Source organism: Rattus norvegicus, chromosome 8, assembly GCF_021556685.1.
Source record: "Rattus norvegicus strain SHRSP/BbbUtx chromosome 8, alternate assembly SHRSP_T2T, whole genome shotgun sequence".
Taxonomy (NCBI): Eukaryota; Metazoa; Chordata; class Mammalia; order Rodentia; family Muridae; genus Rattus; species Rattus norvegicus.
The window spans coordinates 126610830-126620827 of record NC_141541.1 but is presented as its reverse complement, the minus strand read 5'-3'; positions in this window follow the sequence as shown (position 1 = coordinate 126620827).

Sequence of the window (9998 nt, the reverse complement as noted above, 5' to 3'; positions counted from 1 at the left end):
ATGGATAAGGCGGCGTTGCTGAAGAGACTTGCTTAGTCGGTGAACGTGCCTAAGATGCTCTCGTGTAATACCGGCACAACCGTTACAGGAGAAACCAAACTTTCTCTGGGGAGGATTTAAGGCCACTCCATGCGTTGGAACCCCGTACTTGGCACTGCTAAAGTGGCCAAGAGTCAGACTAGCTAGGTCAGGGGCCTAAGGGAAGCCTAATACTATTATTCCACTAAAGGAACGTAGCAATAACATAACGCCTTGCAGCCTGTCGCTCTACCACGTCGATCTGTGTCCCACTCAGACTCGTCAGAGAAGCCCTTTCTTACAATAAATTGGAATTAACATGGAGAGCCACACGTAGACAATGTGCAGAGAGCAAGCGACGTTTAAGCACTCAGTCCTACATGGGATGCTTTTGTTAAACCCTTCCCCTCAAGGCTCAGGGACGTATTCAGGAGAGGAGGTAGAAATATAAGAGTCGGAGGTTACGGATGTGTCTTCATGTCCTCCAGACACAACAGCACTGATGCCCACATGAGCCCAGACCACGCAGCAAACACGAGACCCACATAGGGTAAGACAGACGGGGTGGGGGGAGTGAACATGGCCTCCCACCCCTAACCCAGAAACTCCATAACCCGGGAGCTCTCCGAGATTGACACCTGCTGGCAGACGGAGAATCACCTTTCTTCAGTGGCCTCTCACTGCACAGATCAACTTAACTGCAGGGCAGGTGCCGTGCACAGGAGTGCACAACATGAACTCAGTGTGTCTGCAGGGTTTCTCATGTTATTTGTTTTTTCTTTTACTTATTGGTGGTTTTCTTGTGTGTATGCACGCAAGAGTGTGCGCGTGCATTTCTTGCTTTTTATTCTTGGGGTTTTGTGTTTTGAAAGAGAAAAGAAAAAACACAAAATCAGGTAGGTGAGGAACTCAAAAGGATCTGGGAGGAACTGAGGATGAAAACATGATCAAAATTATGCTGTATAAGATTATTTTACGGGCTGGAGAGATGGCTCAGAGGTTAAGAGCACTGACTGCTCTTCCAGAGGTCCTGAGTTCAAATCCCAGGAACCACATGGTGGCTCACAACCATCTGTAACAGGGATCCGATTTCCTCTTCTGGTGTGTCTGAAGACAGCTACAGTGTATTCATATACATAAACAAAATCTTTAAAAAAAAGATTATTTTACGTTAAAACATTTCACTAAAAATGTTCAGAAGCTAAGTGATATGACTCTTTTTTTAAAAAAAATGTTCTAATCATAGAAAGACACTGCTGATATGTGAGACAACATGACTCAATTTTTTTTAAAGATGTATTTATGTATATGAGTATAGTGTAGTTGTCTTCAGACACACACCAGAAGAGGGCATCGGATCCCATTACAGATGGTTGTGAGCCACCATGTGGTTGCTGGGATTTGAACTCAGGACCCCTGGAAGAGCAGGCGGTGGTCTTATCCGTGAGTCATCTCTCCAGCCTGTAATATGACTCTTGAGATACAAGCTTGGTGTCTCTGATTCTGTTGCCTGCTTTTAGGACCCTTTCTTCCTACTAGGCTGCCTCATGAACCCTTAATAGGAGAGGAAATCCTGGTCTCACTGCAACTTGATAGGCCAGGGCTGGTTGATACCCAGGGGAGGCCTGCCCTTTTCTGAAGAGAAATGGAGGGATGGCAGATGAAGGTGGGGCTAGCTGAGAGGAGAGGAGGCCACCTCAGTCAGAATGTAATATATGGGAGAAGAATAAATAAAATATATTAAATAACAATAAATAAAAGGGAAGAAGTGATAAATATAAAAATAAAATCTAAACTTTGGAAGACGTAGGGCTCGCTGGGAGCTCCTAAGTCACTGAGCATTCACCCCAGGAAAGAATTAAGGTGTTTCTGGGGCAACTCTAGCTACCTATCTGGAGATGATTGTAAAAGAAGCAAGCATGGCCACACCCCAGAGCGCCTCTGCTCTGTCTCCACGTGAGTAATAGTTCAAGGTTCAAGTCTCTGAGAGGCTGAAAGAGATAGAGTAGGGGGAGGGGCCGGGAGCTGGGCCCTAGTAGGAAGAATTCCCAGGGAATGTGGGGTGTGTGGCAGGCGGTGGGGAATGCTATAAGCCGGCTGGGAGACCCAAAAAAGCAGGTAGCCAGGCAGAACTGTGGTGGCAGGGCAGCTGAGCACTGCATCTCCCTAGCACTAAGGACACACAATGTCCAAGGCCCAGGACCTGTTGCTAGGTGCAATGTCAATCCCGCCAAGTGGCCAAGTGTCATTAAGTCTTCAGTGGTCCTCACAGTGCAGGATACACACCCAATCAGCCAGCTCTGGTTCTCCGTATGCCCACAGGCAGGGCAGAGAAATCCTTTTAAAGCAAGAACAGAGCTGACATCGAAGAGAGACCTGGCTAGAATAGGCAAGCCAGTGGGGTTGCTGGCAGGCCAAGTGGCCAGGATAGAGGACCTTCGCAATGCTTTCTGGTTTGAGAGTCCTCTGACACCATCACCCCATGAAAAGCCCATGGTGTCAGCTGTAGCTACGACCTCATGAAGTCCTCCCAACTATCCACGGATCTGAGTCACCTGACCCCTTTCGTAGGTGAGCATGCCACCAGCCTAAGAAGCGAGAAAGCTGTAAGGTCTCAGCTTGGACCTCAGATTGGCAGTGTGGCCCCAGAGACTCAAAGAGGAACTCATAGGTAAGCTGAAATCTCAAAGATACAGGATGGGCAAGTCAGGATGTGTGTATCCTCAAGAACCACGAGTGAGAGTCTTCATCAACAGTCCATAGCCTTTGAGTAACTCACAGAATCCCAGCCCTTCTGATACCTCACGTCACCACACCTGTGGTCCTCAAGTGAAACAGAAACACAGTAGACAGCCATGGGCAGGCTGGCTGGGACTCTTGGCTACCCCAGTCCCTGTGTGTCTTCTGGCTGTCTTCCAACTGGGAGGCAGGTGAGACTACTCACTGCAGGGCAGCCAGAATCTGGCTGTAGGCCAACGGCACCTGACAAGAAACAGAGTTTAAGAGGTGACAGGGACCCATCAGCACCTGAGCTGCTAGGCCCAGAGCCTTCCAGTGTCCCCCTCAGCTGCCCTCTAGCTCCTTTAGATGCCCCTGGCTTGGACACCAGCCCCTAGCCCTTCCTTAAGGCACTGCCAAGTTCAGAGCTGAGGCTATTTCCAGGCTTTAAGACTCTTAGACCCTCTGAGAATGGATGTCTCAGGGCGGCTGTGGTGTGCAGTCCACCTAGGAGCTCCTGAAGGCTCAAGCCACACTCTATAGGAATCCTCTAGGCAGATGGATCCTGATGAACACCAGGCGTGTCCCCCTAATTCATGTATGTATTGCCACTGTCCTCTGTTGAACCCAGGTTTTCATCAGACAGCTGCTGGGCACCCCATCTTCTGAGAAAGGAGTACTGTACCTCAGTAACTGCTTATCCAACACAGAGGCTGACCGTGGGGCCAGATGACACAGCCTCACCAAGGGGAGGCACACAGGCACACAGGGGACAGGAGGATACCTCACTTAAAGCCCAAGAGCTTGGGAAAGCGGAGCCCCCGGGGATGAGAGTCTGTTTACATTGGGAGAGCATTCAGCGACCAGTGGGGCCAGCATGGGCAGAGAAGGGGGAAGAAGGCAAGGAAAGCCAAGATGAGGAGCAGGGAGAAGATACTAGAAAGTGAGTCTGGGAAAAGGTGGGGAGCCCCAGGCTAGGTCTGACTCTCTCCCAGTTCCCAAAGCTCGCACTTCCTGCCTGTTCTAACACGGGCCAGTGTTGTTATCCCAACCCATGCAGCAGAAAGACCAGCTCTTCAGTTTATGTGCAGAGGTAGATGACTGACTGTGTCTTCATCTGCGCAGGTTCTCCTGAGCTCCCTTCTTCACGTGTTGTCCTAACTCCCCCCCCCCCCCCCAGGTCTAGCAATCGAATGGGCCTGGAGTTCAGAGTTGCATAACAAACCAAGGGGTGGGGGAAGCAGGGCTCAGTGTGGTTGTTTACCTGATGTATGAGGCCAGAGTCCACACTTTCACAGGGAAAGCAACTGGCTCACCTTGGTTGAAAAATCAGGCCACGAAGAACCTTTGCTCTAGTCCCGAAGCCCTTGGCTGTGGACCTGATAACACACCCTCCTCTAAGTAGGGCAAAGGTTGGAGCACAGGAGCATCGAAGTGAGCACTGTGCTAAGGTCGCAGTGGGTACCCCAACAGCCAGAAGGGTTGATGGCATCAGAAGTGGGGCTATCCGCACAGAGATGGCCCTGGTTCAAGGCTGGGTTCTATCGCTTGGGGACAGAAAAGCCCTTTATTTAACTCCTCATCTTACAGCTGTAAGGCCCCAGGGAACATTCTAGGTGTCTCAGGACAAGCTGAGGCAGGCTCAAAGACCGTGGAGCCCAGCACAGGAGTGCTCCACGCAGGGGCTTTGTTGTATCATCTCTGTCTATCTCACTGAGACCCCTGCCTACCTAAATCCTGCTCAGACAGGCAAATAGCCTCTCCTTCCTGGAGACGGTGTGTGTGGGGGGTGGGGGATGGAGAGGGTTGTGGGGGTGGAGGGTTGGGGTGGGGGTGGGGGACAGAAGCTCCAGGGAATTAAAGAAAGGGAAGCTGAGTAGGTAGGGAGGATCTGGGAGGAGTCCGGGGAGTTCTCAGGGATAAAATATGAATGTTGCTGGTTTTAACTGATCTTCGCAGAATGGCTTTCTTAATGGGATCTAGGGCTCTAGAAGGTTCCAGGGCTTCAGACTGGGTGAGAAAAAGTACTCGAAGTCTGTCTAAAGAGCATTCTGAGTGGGAGGCTGCACTCTTCTGTGTGAATGCCTTACCACACTAAAACATCTGAAGAATAACAGTAGAAAGAAAAAGGAAAAAAAGAAAACAAGGTTTTTTCCCCTTTAAAAGAAAAAAAATTTTTAAATGACCAATAACAAAAAAGTATACAAGAAATTAAATGAATGTAAATAAAAACTGTAAAAGAATTTAACGAATACACTTGAAACAGCTAAGGGAATGGGGCCTGTGGGAACGTGATCTTGAAAGTGCACGGGCTCAGCCGGTAAAGCGTGCGCCCGTTAGTGTGAGGGCCAGAGTTTGATCTCCAGTATTCATGTAGTAGCCAGGCATGGAGGGATGGAGGGTTGGAGGCTTGGAGGCATGGGGGGAGCCTTGTACCTGAAGCCCTAGCATCAGGGATGCAGAGACAGGAGGATCTCTATGATTTGCTGCTCATCCAATCTAGCCAAGTCAGTAAACTCTGGGTTCAGGAAGAGACTCCATCTCAAATAAGGTGAGAGACTGAGAAAGACACTCATTGTGGGCCTTCACCCTCGACGTGCACACATATCCATGAGCACCTGCATAAACCACATGTGCTCTTGTGCGCACGCACACACACACACACACACACACACACACAGAGTCACAAACAAGCAGGCACAAAAAAAAATGATCTTTCGTGAGATTCTCCAATTTGCTACCACAGGGAGCAGACCATCTGGTGCTTGACCTGAGAGGGTTACCCTTCTAGATGACCTTTTGTCTTTTACAAAGCTGGTGCATCCCAAGGTTAGAGGGTCAAAGATGGGGAGGGAATTAGGTCAAAAGTCAAGATTCTGGGGGAGGGGCTGGAGAGATGGCTCAGCGGTTAAGAGCACAGACAGCTCTTCCAAAGGTCCTGAGTTCAAGTCCCAGATCCCACATGGTGACTCACAATCATCTCCAATGAAATCCAATGCCCAGCGACAGTGTACTCACATTAAAAAAAAAAAGTCAAGATTCTGGATTCAAGTCCTATCTCTACAGCAAAGTCACATGGCCTCATTTTCTCCTTTTATAAATCGGGTTAGACTAAATGAGATGTTTTATGCATGTGTTTGTTTGCTTGAATATAAATTTTAGTTGGAAACAGTGATGGACACCATTTAAATTTTTTGAACTTTTAAAATTCATTGTCTTGAGACAGGGTATCATAGACTTCGCTCAAGTCGCCACATCACTGAGGGTTACCTTGGGGTTCTAGCACTCCTCAGCATCCACCTCCTGATGCCCAGTAGGAACAAGCCTGCACAGCCACACCTTGGTGACATTCGTGAGGTGCTGGGGATGAAATGGCAGCTTGTGTGTGCTTCGTGAACACTCTACCAGCTAAGCTACATCTCCATCCCTTACAGGGATTGTGACAAGCCCTCTGCCAGGGAGCACAGTGGGGTCACCCTTGACCAATAAGCACAAGCAGGCGGCGAGAGAGTGGATGGAAGGCTTCCCTTCTGAAGCACAAGGGATCTCTTCTAAAACGAGAATGGCTATGAACTCGGAAGCCACGGAGTCTTCCTGGGAACATGTGCATGCTCACACAGAGAGATGCTATCACATGCAGAGAGCCGCACGTCCCTGAGACCTGCCTGTTTTCTTCGGATCCTGCCTCTTCCTAAGTCACATGCCCTAAAATGTCAGACTGCAAAGCTCCCGGGCGTGGACCGGGGAGGCTGACATTCTGAGGTAACTTATTAAGAGCAAAGTTGACTATAGGGCACTGTGGAAATGACTCATCATGACTCTTGTATTTGATTTTGGATCTCTCTCTCTCTCTCTCTCTCTCTCTCTCTCTCTGTGTGTGTGTGTGTGTGTGTGTGAAAGCCCTTGTTAGGAACAAGAAACAACAAACCCCTTGAAACTGTGCTCACAGCCATTTAAGGGGACAGCAGGTCTTCCCCTTGCAAGCTCAGAGACTTGTGCCTAAAAATGCCCAGTGGGTAACACCTGTCTTCTCCCCTGCTGTGGCACCTGTCACATTACGGTGCTGGAAAACCCAGCTCTCCACCAAGAACACTGTTCCTAGGAGGGAACAGTGCAGTACCGGGCATTTAGAAAGTCTACCACCTGAGAGTCTTGCTTTCCATTAAACTTTGTTTCTATGGATGGGGGCATGGACCGTGTCTAATGCAGCCTAGGCTAGCTTTGAACTTGAAAAGTAGCCAAGAGGGCCTTGAATTTCTTATCCTCCTCCCTTCATCTCCCAAGTATTGGGAGTAGGTACCATCATGCCTGGCTTTTCCCATCAAACTTAACAGAGAGTCTCAGTGAGACACTTGAGTAGATCAGGTTGGCCTGTGGATGTGTTCACAGGGGAGTGTCTTAGGTGATTGATGTGGGAAGACCTGTAGCCCACTGTAGGTGGTACCATTCCCTAGGAAGGGGATCTTGTACTTTACAAGCAGAGAGGATTTTACAAGCAGAGAGGATTTTAAGCATAACTAAGCATGGGCAGATTTGTCTCTGTCTGCTCTTGGCCGTGGGTGTGATGTGACCAACTGATTTTAAGTATCTGCCACCTTGACCTCCCTGCTAGGGTGGACTATCACCTGAATTGTGAGCTACAGTAAACAAACCCTTTCCCCACTCAGTTGCTTTATTAGGGTAAAGGACACTAAGACAGCTCCTGAGAAACAGCACCCAACATCGATCCGTGGCTATGACATGAATCCACACGCACACACGCATAGCTGACACACATGCACACCCACACAAACACACCTTTGCACAAAGAAAAGCGACGTGCTTCAACTGAAAACAGGGAAGATGAGGATGGAGGGAAACAGAGACAAAAGGAGGAAAGAGATAAAGGAGACTTTGAGAATCGCACAATAAAAAGACGAGAAGCCAGCTCAATGCTGGGACAGAAAAGAGGGAAATACCCACCAGACAACACAGAAGGGGATCCCAGAAAGTTTAATGACTCCTGAGCAAAGATGTTTTCTATAAATAAAAGAAGCTGAATAAAAAAAAACACCTTTTTGTGCTTCAAAGACCACCACTAAGAAAGAGAAAAATTGAGGGCCGGCAAGATGGCTCAGAGTGTGAAGGCACTTACTGTGCATTCCTGACAACCTGAAGTCCATTCCTTGATCCCACAGTGGGAAGAGAAATGACAGCCGAAGATTGTCCTCCGACTTCCACAGGTGAAAACACACACACACACACACACACACACACACACACACACACACACACACACACACACACACACCAAAACTTAAAGAAGATGAAGAGTTGCGACTAGAAATGAAGCTTACTTGTTTGGATGCTTGCCTGGGTTCTCATCTGCCTTCTCCCCCCCACCCTTCCCCTCACCCCCAGCCTTGAATAAACGAGGTGTGGTGTTACAAACCTTGCAAACCAGCCCTCAGGGGGGTTCATGGAGGGGAGGGCTCAAGGTCATTCTCAACTGCATATGTAGGTCAAGGCTAGCCCAAGATGCGGGAGACACTGTCTTGAAAACAAAGCAAAACAAAACAAAAATATAAGCAAAAAAAATTCAGTCTTTGGGATGAGTCTTCATCCTAAGATGGTCAGTCACAAAGCACCCTTTCCATGTGAGGAAAGATGGTTCCCCTGGCAGCAGTTGGGGGGACGTGGGGTGTGGAACTAGGAGTCCTCCTACTGCCATGGTGGGCCCTGCAGTTGTCAAGTCTGTCATCTCCCTGCTAGTCCTCCCTGTCTTCTGCCCTAGAGGAGCTCTGTCATCTTGGAGTCTGCAATTCTTTGTGCTTGTTCTGGGGCGGGGGCTCCCACACTTCCATTTGAGGTCTCTGGGGCAAGCCATGTGGAACTTAGAAATGTTCTTTGAGATCCGCCATCCTGCTTGTAGAAGGTGAGCCTGTCCTTCTGGTGCTGTAAGAGCTCTCCTGCCTTGCTTAACACAGAAGAATCCAACATTTTGATATCTACCAGGGTCACACACAGTATCCGTTTAAGCAAGTTACACACAAACAAACAAACACAGGCAAAAGCAACAAAACACTAAGTCTCACTCCTTTTTAGGCCTTAGATAAGCTGGGTTTTGTCTTGGGTGGCTCTCCTAGACCTAGCTGCCCTTGGGCTCTACATGCATCCTAGGAGCTGATCCAATCACAGGCTTTTCCCAGGGCTTCTCAGAGGTTCACAAAGTCCAGTACTGGAAGACAGTGGGGGAGGGGACAAGGAAGGAGGCCACATGCAGTATGACCTCTGGGTGTCTAAAGAGCATAGGGCCCTGCACTTAGGAAGATGTGGAGGTAGTCTGTGCCCTTGGACACGGTGACAAGAAGGCTAGATCAGCCTCCAGGAATCTGAGGCTCCATGCTCCTACCCTGGAGAGCCTTTTTCTCTTGTCCTTGCTCATATATGTGTGTTGATGTGTATGTGTGTGTGTGTGTGTGTGTGTGTGTGTGTGTGTGTGTGGTGTATGTGTGTGTGTATGGTGTGTGTGTGTGTATGTATGCTCAAATTTATGTGTGCAGGTGAGTGCACATGTATGTGTAGGGCAAAGGACCCCTCTTTCTTTTCTTTTCTTTTTTAAAAAAGATTTATATATTTTATGTATGTAAGAACACTGTTGCTGTCTTCATACGCACCAGAAGAGGGCATCAGATGCCATTACAGATGGTTGTGAGCCACCATATGGTTGCTGGGAATTTAACTCAGGACCTCCAGAAGAGCAGTCAGTGCTCTTAACCACTGAGCTATCTCTCCAGCCCTCCACTTTATTTTCTGAGGCGGTATCTCTAAACACGGTGATTTGACTAGGGTAGGGAGCCACTCTGCCCCTCGGATCCTCTGCCTTCCCCACCTAAGCACTAAGGAAGCCTGCCTAGCATCGATGTGTGCAGTGGGGATCTGATCTCTGGTCTCCCACTTATGGGGTCGAGCACTTTACCCTCTGAGCCCTCTCGCACTCCCCCCTCCTTTCGAGTTTTGGGCTTTCCTGGGGACTGAGAAAACCCTGGGTGATTGTCGTGGTTTGGGGCTGACCTGTCACTGTGATTGGGGAACCCAGCCTTACTCTTTAAGGTTGGTAAAACATTCTAGATCCAGGGAGCCCCAATTCATCCACTCAGCAGGAAACCATTGACCAGCTAATGTATCAGGCACACTGCAGACACCTCTGCTCAGGGGGGAGGAGAGTGGGCGCTGCAGGGGTGTCCATAGATGAGAGCATTTCAAATGGGCATCCAGAGGTG